The sequence below is a fragment of the Topomyia yanbarensis genome, chromosome 3, assembly GCF_030247195.1.
Source record: "Topomyia yanbarensis strain Yona2022 chromosome 3, ASM3024719v1, whole genome shotgun sequence".
NCBI classification, from domain to species: Eukaryota; Metazoa; Arthropoda; class Insecta; order Diptera; family Culicidae; genus Topomyia; species Topomyia yanbarensis.
In genome coordinates, this window is record NC_080672.1 from 332,416,101 (window position 1) to 332,439,167 (window position 23,067).

Here is a 23,067-nt window from a genome sequence, read left to right on the forward strand (position 1 = left end):
CACCCCGGGTTACGGTACTATCGGAAAAGAAATTAAATTACTCAAAATTTAGATTGTTTTTCACCAAGATTGTTAACACCTAGAAACTGAAATAAAAACGAACAAAGTCGTATATTTTGGCAGTTTTACTACTTTACTCTAATACCAGAAATTCTTCGGATACTAAAATTCCCGTGACTCTGGCCACAAATGTGTGCAGTAGACCAAACCAGTTGCGTTAGATTTCTTATCAAATTCCGCAACTTTTCATATATAAATCATGATATAAATCCCGCGGCGACAAATTGAGTGCCTCTGGGAATCACATTTTGTCTAATACCGGAATACTCCGGGTACTCAAACACTCGTGACTTTGGCCACAGATGCGTGCAATGAACCGAACCAATTGCGTTTGATTTCTTATCAAATTCCGCAACTTTTCATATATAAATTATGATAGAAATCCCGCGGCGACTAATTGAGTGCCTCTAGGAATCACTTTTGGTCTAATACCGGAATACTCTGATTACAAAAATCCCCGTGACTCTGGTCGCAGATGCGTGCAGTGGACCAAACCGGTTGCGTTTGATTTTTTATCAAATTCCGCAACTTTTCATGTATAAATTATGATAGGAATATCGCGGTGACTAATTAAGTGCCTCTGGGAATCACATTTTGTCTAATACCGGAATACTCCGGGTACTCAAACCCCCGTGACTCTGGCCACAGATGCGTGCAGTGGACCAAACTAGGTGCGTTTGATTTCTTATCAAATTCCGCAACTTTTCATATATAAATTATTATAGAAATCCCGCGGCAACTAATTTAGTGCCTCTGGAAATCACTTTTTGCCTAATACCGGGAGTTCTCCGGGTACTCAAACCCCCCTAGCTCTGGCCAAATATGCGTGCAGTGGACCAAACTAGGTGCGTTTGATTTCTTATCAAATTCCGCAACTTTTCATATATAAATTATGATAGGAATCCCACGGCGACTAATTGAGTGCCTCTGGGAATCACTTTTTGTCTAATACCGGAATACTCCGGGTACTCAAACCCCCGTGACTCTGGCCACAGATGCGTGCAGTGGACCAAACTAGGTGCGTTTGATTTCTAATCAAATTCCGCAACTTTTCATATATAAATCATGATATAAATCCCGCGGCGACAAATTGAGTGCCTCTGGGAATCACATTTTGTCTAATACCGGAATACTCCGGGTACTCAAACACTCGTGACTTTGGCCACAGATGCGTGCAATGAACCGAACTAATTGCGTTTGATTTCTTATCAAATTCCGCAACTTTTCATATATAAATTATGATAGAAATCCCGCGGCGACTAATTGAGTGCCTCTAGGAATCACTTTTGGTCTAATACCGGAATACTCTGATTACAAAAATCCCCGTGACTCTGGTCGCAGATGCGTGCAGTGGACCAAACCGGTTGCGTTTGATTTTTTATCAAATTCCGCAACTTTTCATGTATAAATTATGATAGGAATATCGCGGTGACTAATTAAGTGCCTCTGGGAATCACATTTTGTCTAATACCGGAATACTCCGGGTACTCAAACCCCCGTGACTCTGGCCACAGATGCGTGCAGTGGACCAAACTAGGTGCGTTTGATTTCTTATCAAATTCCGCAACATTTCATATATAAATTATGATAGGAATCCCGCGGCGACTAATTGAGTGCCTCTGGGAATCACTTTTTGTCTAATACCAGAATACTCCGGGTACTCAAACCCCCGTGACTCTGGCCACAGACGCGTGCAGTGGACCAAACTAGGTGCGTTTGATTTCTTATCAAATTCCGCAACTTTTCATATATAAATTATGATAGGAATCCCGCGGCGACTAATTAAGTGCCTCTGGGGGTCGCTTTTTGCCCACTGTGCACTGGCTGCTACTCCGTTATTGATCGGAACTAGCTGAAGTTGCACAGGGAATCAGTAGATAATTATGATTGGGATTAGCGAAACATCTTTTAATGTGCAATAGGGTGGCACGAGGATGTATGAAAAAAATTGAACACCACAGAACCAAGTTAGAAAAATTCGTAATTCTTCAACGAGCTCCTACGGTAAATTTGAATCAAATCTGTTGAAGCATGTTTTAGCACAAATGATTCTAAGTTTGTATGGAGTTTACTATGAGAAAATAATACATTTTCATTAAATTCATGAATATGCCGCCTGGTGCCCCTGAAAAATATATTTTATGCTACATTCTATAGATTCAGTCAAGTAGAACAACTTCTTCTAAAGACAGTTCATAGCTATGACAACTGGTTTATGAGTTATTGCAAAATTAAACTTTCGTTACCCTGAAAGTTATGAAAATAGTGCTGTCTTTGGCTACCCGGTGAGCTGAACCTTCAATCAAGTGAACCTTGGCGTATTTGTTGTGGTCACCAGTTATACCGTTGGTGTAAAGCGGAAATATAATCCTAGTGGTATCGTCCGAAACATGCGATCTAAAGGACTTGGGATCGAGTTGTAACAGAATTATTTTTATGTATTTTTTGTGTGCAATAATATACGTTAAGTAAATTAGAATTGAAACGAGACTGAAGCAGGCAATATTCACGTTATTTTGAAGATCAACTCATGTTCACCACATTCCTGTGGAGCTGGAACTGGAACTGCTATAGAGTGCCCCGTAAACTGAAGGTAGGTTAATTGAGTAAGCCGGGCAATATCTGTCACTATACACCAGCGTTGTCTCCGGCCATGAAGCAGGATTTGATTTTAATCAAAACTGGACGAATCATCCAGGGATTAAGATTGGAGTAGCATCGTGAATATAACGTTAGAACATAAATTTGCTGAAATAAAATAACACGTCAGAAATAACGGTTTTGATCTCCCTTATTACTTTATTGGAAACTAACAATTCTACATAATAACGTTCTCGCTTTACAGGCAGCAAAAAAAAAATTTAAATATTAAAAATTTAGAACCGAACTCATTTCCTTCAGATTGTCTATTTATGACGCTCGCATCTGAACTATAAAACCGCCTATGTTAATAGCTGACTAATTCGGTTTATGGCTAGCATATCACGGTTAACTTGATTGAAGTATCAGCCAGAGTTTCCAGATAAATTCAATTTTCACCAACGAAGTAGACACTTAAGCATTGTATATAGAATAACTTTTGAACCAGAAGTCGCAGCCTATTACACTCTTCGGGGAAGTTGTACACGGTACTCGTATCAACCGAAATTAGCATAGCATATATTTTTAGAATACATAGGAACGAGTCTAAGAAATATTAAATAATGTGGATCGTTTATCCATGTAAAATCACATACAAACTTTAAACCATTTGTGCTAAAATATAGTGCAACCTATCAAATCAACATTTCGCATGGTTGAATGAGGTCGTATAGCAAGTAGTTTTAAATCGATTCTAATGAATTCTAAAATTTGTGCAACTCCTGGTAATCCTAAAGTGTTTCTGATCAATACCGGCGCCGGCCAGATCGCGGAAGGAATGGGAAGGAATTGTTAGTCCGATACTCGCTTTTGCTAGAGGCCGTATAAACTACTGCGCACTCCACAAGTATCACGGGAGGAGGATATTTTTGTTAGTAGAGTATAGAAGTTGGATATACTTCTTCTTTATAGACGCCAGAGAGGTGATTCCACTACCTGAACTAGATATCGATCCACCAATTTCATAGACCGGGGACCAACGGCTTTACTTTCCTTTCGAAGGAAGACGTGATCACAGATTTTTTTCACCTCAGAAAAAATCTCAACGACCTCGGCTGGAATTGAACACAGGCCAACTGAGTGGCGGTCACGCTTACCACTCAACCACCGGCGCCGTCACGAAATAGTTTTCAAATCTTTTTGTTAATTAATTAAGCAATTAAAAAGGCTGATTACAAATTTCGAACCTTTGATTTCACTGCGCCCTACACCCTTTGCTCGCAAATCAGAATATCACGTAATCACTCGATATTTCAGCAAAAACCAACTCTCTTGCAGAGTCCTTGATTTTTTGTGCTTACTCGAGAAAATAAAATCAGACTATCTGAATGAACTTTCCAAACGATATCAAACCATTAATTTAAACGTGGCGTATACTTTGTTACCAATTATTCTTATCTCAATTAACTTGATTTAAGTTCAGAAGTTGAAGGATACGATTGGCAATTGCGCCTGCATTTCCACTGCTGAAAACTCGAACAAACTTTATCGCAATGTTCGCTGGAATTCCTTGTAAATTGTAGGTGGAATAAAAATGCTTCTCGTAAATATTGATTGAATGTTTTCGCCATAAAGTGTGCACAGCAGTTTTGGTGATTATATAGGTTTCGGAACTTGACCTACAATTTCGGTAGGCGATAGATAATGTACATCTTGGGAGTGTTAATAAAACTTTTTCCGTTGACATTGCACGACTGATCTTTGTGATTTTTGTTGACCTTCTTCCATTTTGATGCATGGATATTTTCAAGAATTCCATCGAAATTGCACCAACATAATGATAATAAACTATTGGTGCAAAAATATCGTTTTTTCTGCTTCAACCCCAGTACCCCACATAGTACTGCTAGTTTTTGTGTCAAGTAAGACTGTATAATACACCCAGTACAGAACCGACGCGTACAGTTTGACGAGTTGCTTTGACCCGGAAGCCTAACCACGGGGTAACTGTGTGAAATGGGGGCGAGCCAATAAAAATGGTAAATTATGCCATGAAGCAGAAAATGTAGAAAGTTTTGTTGCTCGATGTCCTCCTTCTAGCGGCACGCGCGTTGCTCGCTTGCCGAGCGTTATAAAATCAAAACAAACATTATTAGCATATTGGAGGAGGCCATCGGGGCATCCGGAAACTTGACCGGGGCAAAGGAAAATCGGTCAGTTGACTGCAGTCTGGCCGGGGTGCTTTCAATTTTTGTTTTGGCACAGAAAAGTTCCCTAGTCGGATGGGGACGCGGGACAGTTTGACACGATAGAGGCTAATTTATAATCTGAACTTGTAATCTGGGACGTGCAAACGGGTGCCTGGCTGCCATTGCCGCTCGCTGTGTTAGGGAAATAAAAGCAAAGTGTATTCGAAAGCAATCGAATTCCGGTGGGTGAAAACTTTTTTTTTCTTCTCTCTATTTACAGGAAAGACGTGACAAATTGTAATATTCGGCAGCTGTTCAAACTTTTGGCAGCTAAAAATCAACAGAGGGCGCAGGAGGTTTTATATTTTCCAACTTCGACCCGGCCAATGAATGTCGATTTTCGTTCGATTTTCTAAACGAGCTGGGCCTGCTTGAACTGAATTCGCAGCTCATATTTATCAATATTTACATTTATATTACAGAGACGCTTCTTGAATTTCAATCGAGTTTTAAAGTGGTTCACGGTTTCTGTTCGTTATCTTTTTGGGATGGTTCGATCCAACTGGAACTTGACCTGCTCTACAGTGTATTGGAAAATATTATTTTGTTCAATCAGTCCACAGGGTATTATTATTTTGTGAGAACGATTCTATTACATCCTTTGCTGTCCTATTGCGCTAATGACGGGCTTGACCATTTTGAAAAATATTTTTTCTTTCTTCTGTGTTCGTTCTATTCCAATGGCTTTTTGCAACCAGTGTTCTATTCAATAAAAGCAGTAAAAAGGGATCAAACATCACCGTTGATTAGATTTTTGGGTGATCTTCAGTTACCCAATGATGAGTAGTCTCCAGGAAGGCCATTTGGATTTTCAAAGTTAATGAAATAACTAAACTCTAAACGATTCAAAATCCGACTGCGTTTGGAATTCAAATGTAGTTCATAAAGCAATGTATAGTGGTTCGATTCCAGAGGGGAAGTAACCGTAAATATATTATCGTGAGTTTCGTCATGGAAACATAGTTTTTGTGGATTCGAGTTCACTGAGCTCAATCGAAAAGTCCGAGTTTATCCATCTTGCAGTGATATATTCAATTTTGTTTATATAGTTTTTTTATTCAATTCGTTTATTTGATAAGGCACGTTGCGTTAGTTTAAAGGTGCCAATTTTGTTTTGTATTTGTTTATATAGTTCATGATGAAAAGAAAAAAGAACATAGAGAAGCTATTTGATAGCGTAAACATTTCGAAATCATGTTTGATTTTGCTCTACTTGACTTCTCTCATTTATGGGTAACCCTGTTATAAATCGAGCAAATAAGTGATCTTACATCTCACCTATATTCGATTTTAGATTTGTGATATCATCATCTATTGCTTAATGTGACCTGTCATAACAAATCAGATTCACGTGAAATATTTCGTAATAATTTTTTTCACTTATTCGCAATAGTCAGGTATTGGTTGAACAAATTAAAGTGAAAAATTTCACCAAATTTTAGAAAATTTAAAATTTTAAATGAAACCTTCTAAAGATTACAATTTTCCAAATATTTCATCGGGTAAACTTTGAACATCATTCACTAAGGTTTTAGTCAAACAGAAAACGTTTTGTAATGCAGTTAGGTGCCACTTAGAGGATGGGCCTCTATGTATCCTGAAAAAGTGTCAATTTTTGGTCTCCCTTGGAAATCTTAACGAAGTTTTTCCAACATTAGTTCTTGCGTTTAGTATTAGTAATATATATTGTATTATTCAGATTTATATACATTCATTTTACGACATCATAATGAATAACATGATATATGAGCATTTATTGGGGCTCCGGCGGTTTGGATTTTCGGGATTCACAACTCGCGGAAAAACTATCGAAAACGGTACTAACACCGTTGGAGAAGGCATTACCAGACATTAGTACACACTAGCACAAGACAAACTCTTATTAATTAGCCAAATAGCTTGCGCTTGAGCACACGAGGCAACAGAGCACACGCCACAACAAATATTCACGTTGGATTTTGTTCTACAGTCGAGTCTCCTACTACGCGATTAACAGGGGGCGTGAAAAAGGAATCCGCGTTGTAGGATACCCATAACTTATGGGATTTCGACTAATTGAGGCTGTGGTAAATTATTTCGTCCGCGTCAACATGTAGCGCCATACTTTCTTTGGCAAAGTTGTTGCACTCACTTGGGCCTACAACTTAGAGTCATAGGGTATCCAATTTAGATGAGAAATATGCCGCCAGGGGTGCTATGAAGAAAGAGTAAAATAATCGAAACTCTCGTCGTAAATTCGACTATCATTAAATGGATTCAACGTTAAATATATCAAGACCCTGATTATTTTGAAAGGTGGTGGCTTCGGGGAACTTGAAAAAGAAGTCCAGAGCTTCTGGATGGTAGAAAGTATAACTCACAATTGGTCCACCAGGCGGCGCTAGTGCTAATGCAAATATTCAACACATGTTAAAATAACTCTATATCTCAACATCGTGACTAGATAGAGTAGTACTGTCTTCAGCTAAGTTGCTCGAGAGGTCGAGGACTACAGAACGGTAATAGATAAGTTTGGAATACTCTTACTATGCGGCGCTAGTGAGCGTAGAAGCTTTCAGCATATGGTAGATTATGATATATCTCAAAAGTCTGATAACTTGGAAAGATGGTGTTTTCGGCAAAGTTCTCGAGGATGTCAAAGGCTACTCGATTATGGATAGATTAAACTGGAATGGACCCGCCAGGTGGCGTTGGTGACCTTTTTTTTTTTTCAAATTATGTATCTCGAGATCATGATCAGTTGGAAGGGTGGTGTCTTTGGCAATATTCATAGGCAGGTTGAGCGCTGTCCTGCGGCGAACTAGATATCTAAGTCTGATAATTTAGGAAAACGCTGTTTTTGATAAAGTTCTTCAGGAGGACAAGTGCTGTTTGACAATGTATTGAAAAATTTCGATTTTACCCACTGGGTGACGCTAGCGAGCACGCATTTTTCCTTTCAATTTCTGCATCTCAACATAAAGGCAGTTTAGAAGGGTGTTGTCTTCAACAAAGTTGGTCGAGAGATCGAGGGCTACCCAACGGTAATAGATTAGTTTGAAATACTCTCACTATGCGGCGCTAGCCAGCGTAGATGTTTTCTGCATGTAGTACATAATGATATAACTCAAAAGTCTAATAACTTAGAAAGATGGTGTTTTCGGCAATGTTCTTGAGGAGGTCACAGGCTACTCGATTATGGATAGATTAAACTGGAATGGACCCGCCAGGTGGCGCTAGTGAACAACCAAATTTTTTCAAATTTATTTCTTGGGACAGTACAGCGCAGATTTATTCGGTTTGCCCTTCGTTGATTGCCGTGGTACAACCCTAACCAGCTGCCAAGTTACGAAAGTCGTGGTTTGCTTATTGGACTAGATACATTGCAAGTGCGGCGGGACCTATCCCGTGCTCAGACAATTTCGGATATTTTACACGATCGAATCGACTGTCCCGAACTTCTTAGTGCGATAAATATGAACGTTCGTCCTCGTTCTCTTCGCAATAATATATTACCTCTTCGCCGGACTAACTATGGAGTTAACGGTGCCATCATTGGTTAACAGAGTGTCATTCGAGTTTGACCTTCACATTCCACGTTGCAGATTACAATCTAATTTTTTAAATATATTAAGAAACTATCGTTAGGACCACACTGTGTCTATTGATATTAACTAGAAATAATTGAAGGGTCGTTAAAAACTGAAAAAGAAAATGTGACTACATTTTTTTTCAATTCGTTTATTTGATAAGGCACGTTTGCGTTAGCTTAAAGGTGCCAATTTTGTTTTGGTTTGCATTTTAATAACTTAAAACTAGGGGATTACATATTGATTTTTTTAAAATGAAACTAATGAGATTTTAAAGCTATCTTATATATCTACACAAGGGGGTAATATTATTTTCGTAAGATTACGAGGGTCATTCAGTTTTTATGGCCATATGGTATGACATTTTTATCAGTGAGATTATTGGAGCAAATAATGTTTAACTAAAGGGGACAATTTTTACGACTCTCTTAAAAGTAGGAATAACTAGAAGGTATAATTGAATTTTGTAAAGATTCGTAATTAGAGTTACTTTTTAGTGGGTAGTCGAGTTGGGCATTTTCAACGAGATACATAATACAATAGTTAAAACTAGAAGAGACAGGAAGAGCTAAATGCTTCGGGAAGATATTGGGGGGTAGGGGTGTTACTTCTGGGTATAAGAGTCAGGGGAGGGGAGGGTAGACAAAGATGGCAGGGAGAGAAAATTATTTCAATTTCAGGCATCGGGAAATCAACGGCTGGATTACAAACTCGGGTGGCCTTCTTCAGGAAGAATCATGTACTGGGACGCCGGGTGGTCCTCTTCAAGATGGCAGGGGTTTCTTCAGACGATTTCGTAGTACGGCTCAGATGTGGATTGGCTACATTTCGAGTTAAGCGCTATCTGTGATGTTCTTTCTGTAGGTACCGTGTTTGTTGGCTCATTCTATGGAGATGCTTTGATACGGGTGGAAAAAGGTTCTGAGAACGATAAGGAAAATAAGAAGCGGTGGTTAGATTTGTATATTGATGGTTTTCTCAAAGGTGTATATAAGGGACATACAGGACATCGCGGCTTGCCAGCACATCTCGAACCGGGTCGTTGGTTGGTCTTCCAGGGTATCCATTAGCCGAGACCTGGCGGAACTGTACTCGGTGCACGCCCAGACAATGTGCTCTATGTCGTAATAGCCGTCGTCACAAGCGCAGATACCACTATCCACGAGCTCAACACGCCGGAGATGTGCATCCAACGTGTAATGGTTTGCCATGAGTCGGGACATCACACGAATGAAGTCACGACCCACATCCATCCCCTTGAACCAAGGTTTCGTCGATACCTAAGGGATTATCGAATGTAGCCACCTTCCTAGCTCCCCACTGCTCCACGAAGTTTGCCAACTTTCGAGGGCTCTCTGATGAGTAATACTGAAAAATTCGTGGAAGCAAATTGGTCTTTCATAAACGTCACCTTCTAGGGCACCCACCTTAGCTAAGGAGTCCGCCTTCTCATTGCCCGGAATGGATCAATGAGAAGGGAGCCACACCAAGGTAATCTAGAAAGAGTTGTCAGATAAAGCACTCAGTAGCTCCCGTATTTTCCCCAAAAATACGAGGAATGCTTTCGATGTTTTATCGAGCGAATAGCGTCAATGGAACTGAGGCTATCCGAAACGATGAAGTAATGGCCTGCGGGTAATGTTTCAATGACTCCAAGGGTATACTGAATGGCAGCTAGTTCTGCGGCGTGAACTGAAGCAGGGTCACTGAGTTTGTAGGAGGCGGTGAACTTTTGATCGAAAATACCGAAGCCAGTGGACCCTTCGAGGTTTGATCCGTCTGTGTAAAACATCTTAGAACAGTCGACTTCTCGGAATTTATTATAAAAATGTTTGGGACCACTTCACAGTGGGGCCGGGCCGGCCAAAACCTTCAAAATTTATTGTCGATTTTCATACCTTTTATATTTTTTCCTGAATGTACATTACCTAAAGTTGTATTCGCCAATTTTTTGAGTCAATCGATTGAAAAATGTAAGTGCTACATTTTTATGAACTGTGCAAGGTCTTGAAAATCTGCACGAATTTGAGTGACAAAAAGTTTTTGTTCATTCTAATTCATCTCGCTTTAATAGATACTACAATGATAATTTAACAACACGTATAGGCGTTTCTAATAGAAAATCATCTCAGGAATTCAATGGTGTATTTAGATTAGAGAAATAATGAGTATTTAAAAAGTTACCAATAAAATCAATATAACTCAGTTGTTTAACGCGAACTTATTTACGTTCAGAATGTCATCTCTTTACCGGTAAAAGCGTGTTGAAGGATCTCATCTAGAACAACTGACGTAGAATGTTATCTAGTTTTCAAAAATCATAGTGCCATCTTGCGCCGTTTTGCGCCAAAGGTTGATATTTGAACTTTTGTAAAATTAGTTTTTTTCGTGGAGACGCATGGTATTTTTTAATTTTTATGAAGTTTTGCATTATTATTCACCGGTGGATTTCTTTTTCTGAACGCTGCTTGGGGCGATTTTCTTTTTACAAATATAAGTATGCCTTAACCGTCTTGCAACTATGACTTGTGTTTCTACATTTTCACTGTTATCTGCAGTATAGAAAACTTCAAATAAATAGAAGCCAACGAGGTAAACTAACTGCAACTATTATTATATCTTTCCATGAATCCTATCTCTTTGGTAGGTATTGGTCGTTAGCTTTACTGGTGACCGATGTAAGGTAAACACGTGAGTGTGGGAAGTGTTCTTTTTATCCGATTTTTAGTTATTTGCAGTAATGCAACATTTATTTTCAAGTGCAAACTCCCTATTGAATCCATCACAATCAACAATCAAATTCAAAATCTCCCACAATAATTCACTTCCAAATTGACGAGAGCTTCATGCAAAAAGGCCCACGCCTCCATTTCAAAGCATACACACACAGTGTAAAGTATGCTCAGGATATTTTCGTACGAAAGACCAAGTCAGTACCCACAAGGAGAGATATTCATATCATCATTGAAATTGAAAATCAATAGAAAAGTATTGAGCGGCTTAGCTGCAGTATACATCGTATGAGCAACTGTGAATAGAGCATAGTAGGGCATTATTTGAGATCTTCATCAAAATCAAATAAACCTGTCATCTTTTAATAGCTTTGGCAATAACTATAAATAAATAAACCAATAAACAAAAATTGAAGGTATTCTATCAAACACCTTTAGATATGCTATCTTTTATAACTATTCTAAACGCATACGTTCATAAATTAGTACATGAGGATTATCTCTTAAAGAGCTATGAAGGAATGATTTTTTCTACGATGGCATTCAGATTGGACTGAAGATCTACAAACAAATGTATAAAATTAACTCATATTTAATTCTCCAGATTTCGATAAATTGGAACCACCCTAGCTAACTCGTTACTAAGGACTACCCTAGAGAATCAAAATGTTTCTGTTTACTTACGAAGTATCTGTTTTGAGAAGTTAATAAAATTCACTTTTGCGAAATTAAAAAAAAAATCTTTTAGAACCACCCTAGGCTGCCTAATTTTCATTTTAGCGTCCTAATTTAATCAAAATCGAGTTCAGCGTACCAAAGTTACCCTTAGATGATATTTTCAAACATTTTAAGCTACTTTTGAGGTTTTGTCCAGCTTTTGTATGGAGTGGATCCACTGTGCACTTGCGGGCGGATGTGGTCCGGAATTCCACAAATCTCGTCTTTCATGGATGTGTCGAAGAAAACAGTAGATTCAGACGTAAAATGTGACTACATATTAGTCAAAGAAAGAAAAAAAAATGATTTCAAATTTCTTTATTTTAGCGATTTCGAGATCGTGGTTCAGTTTATCAAAGGCGGTAGATAGGTTGAAGTCAATTATATCAGTTTGAGCGCGACATCCCATACTATTTGTTCTGTAGGATGTTAAATATGGCGGGTTAGTTGCTTTTCAACGTTCCGACGTGAAGCCTAGTTGATGGTCGATTAGGTACTGCGTACATTGAACCAAAATTAATCACCAATTCAAGACCGCGTTTAATGTGGTTATTCACGATGGTCATTGATCTCTCATCCATTTTTTTCGCAGAATTTATAACAAGATGAAGAAATGCCAACAATCCTATTCACGAAGACGTAGTCAAAAACGACATTGGTGTTTGGAGATCATACTTACTTCATTTAGTCCGTGGAAAACTATCTCGTCCAGTAGTAAACGGCTGGCAGGATTAGTTGTCGAGGATAACGCCCAGAAGCTACCCACAGCAGTCCTGGTTGGTTGAAATCACCAAGGGCTATCATTACATTGTTTTCAATCGTCTGGAAAAAAAATGAATTCTATAGAGTCTAGATGGAGCTGCATAATATTGCGATCAAGACATTTTTCTGAAGAAATTTAAACAGCACCGCTAGTAGCTCTTTATTGACGTGGTAATCTTCGTCCAAACAGCTTCAATGTGTGAAGAACTATCCACATTAAATTCAAAGGAGACAAGTGCGGAAGAAACAGCGATCAAAACTCCTCCACGGCGACCGTGAATGCTGTTGCTATCGCTTCGATCCGCAGAATAAGCCGCGTAACCATTCCGACAGGCTGCCACGATGTAATATGATCATCAAGGCAAGTTTCTATCAGAACGTAAATATCGTAGTCGCCATCAGCTTCAGCCAAGTGCTCGTTCTCCATTTTCGTCCTTAGTCCTCCGACGTTTTGGTAGTAAAACCGTAAACCGTCAACGCAATTCAGGTGTCTCGGTATAATGTCCAAACGTAATGTACTCGATGACATGCTAGAAATCAAAAGACTTCGGATTCTGAAAAAAATCGGGATGGGTCCGAAATTTAGGTTTTGGAGTGAACATTGTACAATATGTTATGCGTCAAAACTCCATTTAATGAAAATCAGTTTTGGTAGCAAATTCGGTTTGAAATTATTTTGAGTTTGAAATAAATATAAAATTGAAGCTTATTAAAAATTTCTCAACCACTTGAAAATTTTCGGAGGGGGTCCGGACCCCCAGGACCCTTCCCCTGGATCCGCCACTGCCTTCGAATGCAGGGCCAGGACGATTAAGCTAGTCGCTGGATGGTATAGAACAGGTGTTCCGGTAATGACAGAGCAATATGAATTTGTTGAAGCAGTCCCGGCGATGCTGACGAAATTATGCTTCGTTAGAATAGTAGTGCATTTAGGGCCGATTTCTTCACCCTCGCTTAACTTTTAAACCAGCCTTACCTAGCTTAAACTTAGGCTTGTTGAATTGTTGTGTTGTCATGTACTGCTATATCTGAGTAGACTGTTTTACTTTCATATTTGCAAGTATCGTTTGTATGTTTTTCAATCTTCATAAGAAGATATTATTCACTCGTCCAGTGTCCGGTAAGTAGTCCTGTCATGAAGCACAGCTCTTTTTTAGTCTAAACCTAAGGCTGCAGTTTTTTTAATTTTTATCGAATGTTTGTAATCCAGTCATTGTCCTCCGATTGGCTATTAAAGCTATGTTTTTTCGTTCCGTTTTAAGAGCGCTCAAAGAGACTCCACACCACGATTTCGAGCCAATACAATCAATAGAAGACTATTTTACTTGCTAACGTATTGATTTTTTTTATTCTCGACAACTTCACAATGTCCTGGAACCTAGTATAAACAGAACGGATGTTTAGAATCTATTCATTTTATCTTCACACGATTACATAACTACTGTGACAAAATAATTTCGGTGAAAGCTGTAATCTCACCCTTTAATATTATCATTTAAAATATTCAGAGCGCGGATATTTACAATCCAATATTTGAAATGATGAATAAAACACTACTACCGTATGGAGGTAAATTAATTTGCAGCATTGATTCATTGTGATCACTATCATTTTTGAATGATGGATTGCATTTCCCGCTGAACCGTAGTTTGTCACAGTGCCCCCCAAATCCGGCTCGAGAAAAGGATAATTCCCGTTGAACCAATTTGAGGGGATTATGGTTTCAATGATGGCCGCTCAGGGTGTAGTGAGTACCCTCAGTTTTAATCTGTTTTTTTTTTTTTAAATTGTAATGAACATCAATCTGTTTTAGATAGTAACAATCCCTAAACTTTTGCAAATCACCAAAAAGTCAATGGCGACATAGACTGTTGGGTCATATTTTGAAACGTAAGAGTCGTTACCGAAAAGTTGGATATCAAATAATCCCAAAACCATTCAGGGACGACCCATTTCGAGCCATTACACTGCGGTCAGGGAACATTATTTCATCTGTCACAGCTTTCGGGAACCGCGCAAACCAGGTGACACTAGTGGACATTTGGGCTCTGCCTGCCCTGTGCGATAACGTTCTTTTTCTGCACCGGTCAGCCACAGCGTCCAAATACCGATCACTTTGTAGCAAATGTGAAAATATTATTTTTACGGATTATGATTTTTATTCCGCAGCCCACCGACTGTTCCTGTGGATTACAGCTGTAAATCATCCCGGATTTCAGTGGTTGGCTAACGATTCTGCTGTCGCACCGGTGGCGAAGGTTAACCTGAACTTACTTTTTCAATTTTCGACCCGCTTCGGCAAGAACCAGATGACACAGCTACCTAGTGCGATTCCTTGGGAAGCACCGAACACAAGGATACCTCACGTTTACCGGATTATATGCAAATTCATCGGATTACCTATCTTTCGTTCGACTGGAATATGCATTTGATAAAAATCCAATCTGTTCTACTTTCGGGTACAACTTTCGCGTGCAAATTGAATTCCACTCAATAACCTTACACTGACATTGGGAGCTGCTGTCACATCAAGTGAAAATCGAAAATCTTACAACAATCAATCAATCCTTAAATAGACCTTTGACACACACGAACAGTAGCTGGTATCAGCAGCAGCTGCCTTCGATCCGAACATACTTAATTTGTCATAAATCTCGAAATTATCCTCTCAATTATCGCCCACACTTTTTGCGCCATCGTTGAAAAAGGATCCACTTCTCCGCCCACAACAACCCCTCTGATCCGGGACCCAAAACACAATCTTCGCCTTTGTCGGGCCGGCATCCACACCCAACAAAGTAAAAGTATTCGAAGATCCTATAAAAATATTTTCACCGAAAACATTGTTTTCTCGTCTGGAACCGCGTGAAGAAGACCCCTTCCTTTATCGGGATTCCGGCTGCGCCAGACAGGGATGTTCTGTCCAAGCAACTGCTCAACCATTGACTGACATTGGTGTTGGGAGGAGGGGCATTGCTTTTTCTTTCGTAGATTGGGTGAGTGTTAGTTTGGTTTGACACGGATTTTTAGATCCTTTTGCTTTTTGTTGAGGAAATAGGACGGTGGGAGTTTTTACAAATGGTAATTTCCAAGAGAAGGAATAAATTTTGCAGAAACTGAATGGACAAGTTCATCTTGTTTGAGTGCATATTTGATATGTTCTCATGAGTTGTCTGTATATTTGTCATTATTGTTAATTTTTATTATCGACTCATTATCTCATAACTGTATTTTAGAAATCGGTTGGTTTTGTAGATGTTGGAATATCGCATGCAAATTTTGTATGTAGTTGGAAAGGAGGCCAAGGGATCCATCCAGAACGTTGTTAAAATGCAAGCTCTAAGTCTGAGCCCATATAAAGTGCGGACCTGCTGTTAGAAGCTAGGATTGTATTTTACAGAGTGTTTGGTTCATGATGTTAATCCGCTTGAGGGTTGATTGACTGTTATATTTGGAGAAAAAATCGTTCTATACATACCATCAAATCTCAACTGTTACAGAGTTATTGAACTTTTTGTGTGCAAAATTTATTTATCTTAAAATACCTCTAACTCGAAAATATACTTCGTATTTTAAATATTTTAGTTCCATTGGAAAGGTGAAGAAATTTACTATTGATTGATGTTCTCATATCTTTCAGTTAATTAGTTTTAATTACCTTTTAGTTGTAGAGTAGTTAAAAGCTAGTGTTTTTGGTGACGTTTTTGTTAATTTGTTTTTGGTAATTTCCAAGAGAATGAATAAATTTTGCAGCAACTGAATGGACGAGGTCATCTCGTTTGAGGGCATATTTGTTGTTCTTATGAGTTGTCTGTATAGTTGTCATTATTGTTAATTTTAATTATCGACGCCAATCTCTTAACTGCATTTTCATGAATCGGCTAGTTTTGTAAATGTTGCAAGGTTGTTATGATAAACAATTGATCAAATTTAACTTGACGTATTTTTTCATCGTGCTTAACCCATTCATGCCCATATTGTTTGTGGACAACATCGTTTTTAAGCAGCTTTAACTTTTGATTAAGGCAAGATTTGCGCACAAAAACAAGTAGGGCTAATAAATGTGACTATTGCCTTTCATTTGAGTGTGAACAGTTACAAGGATCAGCTCTAAAACTGAAGTTATTGCAATTAATCTGATTGAACTCCGATGGAGCAGTGCTGCCAGGGACAGTTTACGTTGACGACGGAAGATGAATTTTTCATATAACTTTGTTAAGTTGCAATATTAGTGAAAACTGATAAAACTTATCAATTTAGATTATTTTTAGTTACGTTTTACACGCAGTTGGACTATTGTAAATATTCTAGGAGAATTGTAGTGAGCATTGGAAGGTAAAAATTGAGCAGATTCTAGCACTGCCATGGAAGGATTCTCAAGAAAAATAGTTTTGAAACTCTACATGCACTAGAAAAAAGTTGGGCATGAAAGGGTTAAAACATCTCTCATTTTACAGATATAGGAATATGTGTAGCATCAAGTCTACTGTTTGATTTTGACATTTGCCTTTCAGTTGTGAAAATGGCATCGAAGCAAGAGCAGCAACGGGGTAAAAGTTTGCTCGCGCATCGCGAAAACCTGAACTACTCAGCAGGGTCGTCGAGAGCCGCATCGGACCCCAAGACTTATATTGCTGCCAGGCCCTTTTAAGCCTAAGCCATCTAGTTCAGCATGAGTTAGTACCTCTTCAGCCATGGGAAACTAGAGAGTCCTTGGTTCTGTTAGTCTCCCGTTGGCTCATATTTCCACATCCACAGATAGCGTGCCAGACAGGTGAATTACGTCAGCTTCTTATTCCGTGGTATCCAAATCGGGTAAAATTGTCATAGTTACGAGTTTTTCAATTTGCGGGTACTCGGGTGAACATAACGATTAACAACGTAATTAGAGGTGCACGGTACTAACTCGTGTATTCGTATCTCGTTTGTGTCATCGCCTGTATATACAGAGGTACTGACTTCATGTTGCCACATCCAACGATATATTTCGTTTCGCAAAACAAACGCTTCTGCTGGATTGATGTTCTGAAACATAATCAGTACGCTATGTCTAACATGGTGAAATTGTAGGGTTGGCCACTTTAGCTCCATTTGTACTTTTAACAATTGATCTTAAGGAACGTCTCGAAATGTAAACAGGAATACAGTTTGACAACAAAAGGCCTTAAAATCTACTTATAATCATTTTTTCGACATAGTGGGTTGGAACACGATATTTTGCTTCTTTTGTGCAGACAAAGCGACACACGGATTGATTTATTTACTGGTAGCGGTGGAGCAGTTTTTAGCTTTTGTTGCAAGCAAGATAAGAAGGTAGCAAATGCAGTTAGAAATTCTCATTTAAAATTATTAAATCAAAAAGATTTTCAATTTACATGAGTTTATCTCAAATTGAATCCAAGAAAACCGTTAGATTTCATGCCGGTTTTGTTAATAAACAAATTGATATATCTAACGTAGAAGCCGGTTTTGATATGCTGTGAGAATATGTGCGACCCCACAACAATATAGACACAGCACGCAGTAATAAGATGCAAATTAAACAAATGCAAGTATAGCGGACAACCGAGTACTGATGCTGTTGGCTGAACTGAACTGATTTGATTTCTTTATTTCGCACATTATAATTAGGTTCTTATAAACATCACACGCATCTTTGGCGAGACCCAAAATCACCGTTCTATCGCAACACAATGCATTTTTAGGGGACGAATTCCTTGAATGTGCTATAAAAATATAAAAATTCAAAAATTATCCATTTTAATCACCGGTTAATTAAGGTCAGTCTACCTTCTCATCTCGCCCAGAGTAGAAGCTAAAAATCGTTCCGCTAAAGATACACAGCAAAAATGACAGCAGACGTATTGTGTTGCTATTGATTTTTGGAAATGTCTTGTAAGACCAGCTACTTGGGAAGTGAAACAATTTGTTACTATGTTTCAATTGTCGCAAGGTTCTACTGTATCGATTTTGTTGGCTATTTTTGGCAAATTTAAAACTAAGAGACAACGAAAGCAATGACATTGACAGACGGATAGGAATTCTAGAGTGAATCAGTTATAAACTTAGAACGGAAAACTAGGACTAGACAGGCTCATATGGACATGATCGAAAGGAAATGTGAAGAGTCCTTTGCCTTCTGCTAAGTAGGAGTTGGGCGTTGCACCCAAGTCTACCGCATGGTCATTGATAGAACATAACTGATCATTATGTTTTACCGCCGACGCCGGCATATGTAGGGCCCCGGCCTCAAAACCAATATCTACGGATCTTACAGGAACAAATTTTCACTTAACAACAATCGCGCCCAGTGTCTCCAAGCCAACAACCGACCAGCAAAGAAGCAAACGTATAAGAGAATGGATGCGTTTGTCTGTGTGCTCCCATTTCTGTTTGACGCTCCATTGCTTTCTTCGAAATTGCTTTGAATTGTCTTCTTATTATTTTATAGTATATTCCGTCGATTAAAGCAATAAAACTCGTTTTTTAACTTATACACAAAGTAGACAACTCCCCCTTTGCTTTAACAAATTTCAACTACTGAACAAAGTTTTCATTTTTCACGCCTTTATCATATAACAATTCAATTAGGCGTTCGCCCATCTTCCGGATAGAAACGTTGGACCCCAAATACGACCCGGGTCCCAGAGCAATTGCCCTGGCTGACCCTCCCTCTCATCGGGCCTGGTGATAGTGACGATATGATTATAGAAAATTTTGCTCAACCGGAAGTTGTTATATTCACCTTCAAAATGACATCACTTATCGATTTCCGTCATCTACTTGTCAAGCCCGTATTAAAAATACCCTTATGGTTTCGGTTATACAAAATTTCGCTCACTGGACGCCGCCATCTTGGATTCTAAAATGATACCAAACTACTCATTCCATTATCTAGTCGTCACACCGGTTCCAAAAATAACCGTAATTAAAGTTGTCATGAATATTGCTCAACCAGAAGTCGTAATCGTGGATTTTCAAATGGTTTCAAACATCTATTTTCATCATCTACTTGTCAAACCCGTTCTAAAAAAGCCCATACTGTTGGGGTTATCGAGTACAGTGAAGACCCGTTTTCATCAGTTCCTTGGTGTTCTTTGAGCCAACAAAATCGGGACATATTTTTCTTTCTTTTCAATAAACAGGAGCTGTTAAAATATTCTTATTTAGTCCCTAGACATAGCCTCCTAACTTTTTCTGATTATTCAGTAAACGTTTCTCCTGAGGGGGCCTTACAGTACACAATTTAACACAATTGATATTTTATGCAGGCGCATTTTGCATATTTAAGATCTGAACAGTAGGTATGCTCAAGAAAGGATTTACTCTTATTCGACTTGGTTCGTCTGCTAGAGCCCATCAAATGAATTTTAATGGAAGGCTGCTAAAATCGGGGGTAGATGAAATAACGGGTGTTCAATAAAAATAATAATTTTTTCAGTCATGTATTTAGAAAACAAAAAAAAATTCAACGAATTCAGGATTTTTTATTAAAAAGGTTTCAAAGTTTGAGCGAGCGAATTCTATACATTTTTTTGGTAAGAAATGTAAAACATAATGTTTATTCATAAAAAAAAACGTCAATGAATATTGGAGAAGGGGCCCTGATCAGCCGTAAGTCGCAATCTAGTCGCGATGCTCTCATAAGAGCGCTGGCCGGCAGTGACGTCCATCTTCCGGATACAATTCCGGGCCCTGGTGGTCAACTGCTGTGTATCCTTGGCCCGCCAATTATTTTTGAGCCGAAAAAATCCTCAATCGGAAGGCACTGGGGCAAGTTGGTCGGGTTCCTTTCTTTCGGCACGTACGGTATCTTTTTCTGCTCAAGATAGTCCAGCGTCTTCTTGGCATAATGGGAAGACGCCTTGTTCGCCTAGAAGACGTACTTCCCATCTGCATGAGGCTGCTTTAAGAACGGCAGAAGAATTTTCTTAAGACACTTCTCCTGGTACACTTGTTGGTTGATGGCCAGACCGCTCAGCTTGAACCACGGCTTTGAAATCCCTGTGTCCGATATGGCGATGTACAGCATAACTTTTTTTGAAATTTATGCTTAAACTTTTATTTTACTTCGGGGAGGTGTGGCCAACTTGTCGCTGGAATAGTAGTTGTCATTTTCTGGAATGTGGGTCTTCGAAAGCGGAAAGTAACTTTTGTTGTCCAGCACGAACAAAGTCCCGCGGTAGTTCTTCGTCATCCACCAGGAATCAAGGTATGGGAGCAGTGATATTTTCGGCCGGCGTCACGCAAACTCATTCCGTTCTTGTTGTCGAACAGCTTTTTCGACGCTTCCTTCTTCTTCTTCTTCGCCATTATCTTCGCCGGACGGCCGCTACGCTCAGGGATGCCAGGATCTGGCAAACTGACGACTCACGGGCACGTTTTCGTCTCGAAAGTGGCCTACCGCAAACTTTTTTCCACGATGGTAATCGCGTTTCGTAAAACCGTACAACACGCTCGTGGAGTGGTTGCTGTTTCGACGCCATCTTTGAGTGAACTGACAGCACCCGAGTGAAAAAAAACATGCCACTCATTTCTAGAGAGTCGAGAGAAAAAAATACGCTTTTCACTTTAATTACAGAAAGCTATTGAAATCATTCTTATTTTTTATTGAACATCCGCTAGAAGTCAAATAAGGAGTCTGATAATATCGGATCTTCACTGTAAACTGCTCAACCGGAAGTCGCATTCTTGAGTTTTACCAACTTGCGAACCCCTTCCAAAATTACCCATATTGTTGGTGTTACTGAGAATATTACTCAACCGGAAGTCTCCATTTTGGAATTCAAAATGGCGCGACATCTATTTTCATCATCTACTTGTGAAGCCCATTGAGAAATTATCCATATTATTAGGGTTATCGAGAATATTGTTCAACCAACGAATTTTTCTGAACCGAACTTTTTTTACGAACTAAATCCCAAATAACGAACACTTTTTCTAATTCGAATTACAAACCTTTTCGTTCCTTTGTCTGAATGCTTTGATAAGCTTTCAGTCCAAGCCCGTGCGCAAGGGGGGTTTGGGGGTTTAAATATGAGGGTTTTGAATTACATCTAAAAATTTATTAAATTCCTGTTCAGGAAAAGAATATACTGCAAACCGTTTTGACACGTAAAATGTCATTTGTGTTCTGTCACTCTAGTAACATGTCAATAAAGAAAAAAATACTAATTTACTGTTTGTGAAAGTTTAGTTTGTTTTCCGCGCTCCTCAATTTTTGTTTATATCATTGTAATTGTTGCCTCGATATCCTGCAAAACCGTTCAAACTTGATATCCAGCCTCCGTGTTCACTTGCCGAATGACGGTGTTTTGCTCACACGCAAGGTAGGACCGCAATATCAAGGTATTCTGGACAAGCTGAAGCAGTTTGCTGATTTGCCACAACCGCCATTCCACCGCTACACCGCCACCTCGCCACTCCGTCACCTCGCCACTCCGCCATCTCGCCACTCCACCACCATCACTTCCACTCGCAGTTTACAAAAGTGTCACCATCTGAACAAAATATCAACATAACACACGACCAAATACCGCCCATCAATTTGCTAATTCATCATCCAGCAGAAATAAACATCATCGCCGCTGCTGTTTTATTTCTGCCAACCGAAAGAACATATACATCCATCTGTTGTCCTCCGCCTTCCTGAACTCCAGGTGCCAGAACGAGAAAGGTGAGAAGTAATTTCGTAGTTGTTTTGGTTAGTACTTTCTTGCGCTCCTTCGATCTTTTACCTAAGTGAATTTCGTACCCAAAAACATACCTGTCATCATCTTGTAGAGTGTAAGTGGCGCCATCTGTTACTGAACATTTCAACTAGTAACCCTTACACTACCGCATATCGTAAAATGCCTGGATTTTGTGAGAGTTGTACTGATAAATGGTCGTAATGCTGTAAAATGTGGCGGTTTTTGCTCTTCGTCATTTTGCGCAAAATGTTGCGGACTAAACGACGAATTATTTGCCGCTGTTATTAACAAGTCTAACTTATTTTGGATGTGTAACACCTGCAAAAATATCATGGACAAAGCACGTTTTCGTAACGCATTAGTGTCCGTTGAGTCCGCAAACCAAATGGTGATCGAGGAGCTTAAAAATTCCATTCGCAACGACATACTGGAGGAATTAAAGGTAGAAATTCGGACCAACTTCAAAACGTTGATAGACGCTGTACCAAAAACGCCGATTCCTGGACCGCGACAATTTTCCTTTAATTCTGCTAAAAGAAAGAGAGGCAACGATGATACAGGCTCCAATCCTGCTAAGCTGCTACGTGGTACTGATGCCGCCGACTCATTGACACCATCTATCGCTGTGAATCGTGAAGATAAAAAGTTTTGGTTGTACCTGTCAGGAATTTCGCCCGATGTCCCTGATGAAAGCGTCACCAAGCTA